Source organism: Pristiophorus japonicus, chromosome 28, assembly GCF_044704955.1.
Source record: "Pristiophorus japonicus isolate sPriJap1 chromosome 28, sPriJap1.hap1, whole genome shotgun sequence".
NCBI classification, from domain to species: domain Eukaryota; kingdom Metazoa; phylum Chordata; class Chondrichthyes; family Pristiophoridae; genus Pristiophorus; species Pristiophorus japonicus.
Window position 1 is genome coordinate 717,464 of NC_092004.1, and position 1,697 is coordinate 719,160.

Sequence of the window (1,697 nt, forward strand, 5' to 3'; positions counted from 1 at the left end):
TGCCTCCCTACTCATCTTTCTATCATCAGTAAACGTGGTTACATTACACCTGGTCCCTTCATCCATGTCATTAATATAGATTGTAAATAGTTGAGGACCAGCATCGATCCTTACGGCACCCCACTTGTCACTGTATTTCATCAATCAACAATTTATCCCTCCTCTCTGTTTTCTGTTATTTTGCCAATCCTCTCTACATGCAAATATATTACGCCCAACCCCGTGAACTTTTATCTTGTACAGTAACCTATTATGTGGCACCTTATCGAATGCCTACTGTAAATGCAAATAGAACACATCCACTGTTTCCCCTTATCCATCCTGCTCCTTACAACTTCAAAGAACTCCAGCAAATTTGTCAAACATGATTCCCCTTTCGTAAATCAATGCTGACTGTACTTGATTGAATTATGCTTTTCCAAAAATCCCGCGCCTGCTTCCTTAAAAATGGAATCCAGCATTTTCCCAACGACAGATTTAAGCTAACCGGTCTATAGTTTCCTGCTCATTGTCTGCATCCTTTTTTTAAATAGGGGCGTGAAGTTTGCGTTTTTCCAATCCGCTGGGACAGGCCCAGAATCCAGGAAATTTCGGGTATTACAACCAATGCATCCACTATATCTGTAGCCCCTTCTTTTAAAACCTTAGGATGTTAGCAATCAAGTCCAGGGGTCTTCTCCACCTCTTCCCCCATTATTCTGCTCAGTTCTACGTCATTAGTGAGAGTGATTGTATTAATTTATTACCTTTCTATAGCACCACGATTATTCACTATTAGGATGTCCTTCGTGTCTTCTACCGTGAAGACTGAAAAACAATATTTGTTCAACCACTCTGCCATTACCCTGTTCTGCATTATTAATTCACCATTCCAATCCTCCAGGGGACCAACTTTTACTTGAGCCACTATTTTCCTTTTCATATAGCTATAGAAAGTCTTATTATCTGTTTTTATATTTCGTGCTAATTGACTGGGGTTGTAAATCGATGCAATTATATGCTCCAAGGGATGTTGAGTCCTTGAATATATTGAAGATGGTGGCAGATAGATTTTTGAGTGATGAAGCAATAAAGGGTCCTGGGGAGCGGGCAGGGAAATGGAGCTGAATCCATGAGCCAATCAGCTATGATTTAATTAAATGGCGGAACAGGCTCGAGGGGACACCTGGCTTGATCTTGCTCCTCGTTCTTATGTTCTAATTTTGGTATTGATATATTCCTGCAGTCTACAGTTTTCTTGGTCGGAAAGACCACACAGCCAAAATGTTGTATTATTTGCGAATTTCTTAATCATGCCCGGTACCTCCAAGTCGGAATCATTGATATCTGCCACAACAAGCAAGGGAGCAATATTGTGCCCTGTGGGATCGCACTCGGAACAATCCTTCTATTCATAAAATTAAGTTTCACACATTGTCCCATTTAGCCATTTTTGGATTCAACTTGTCATTTGCATTTGATCCCATGGGCATTTAGGCCCAAAAGAATATTAGAAATAGGAGCAGGAATAGGCCATTAGGCCCCTCCGACACTCGATGTGGCCATGCCTGATCTTCTGCTTCAACTCTACTTTCCTGTGCAATGTCCATATTATTCTGGGAATCCTGGTTCTAGACTTCTCAGCCAGATAAACCATCCTATCTGCATCTACTCTCCTATGCCCTAAAAGAGTGTTGTATGTTTCAATGTGATCACCT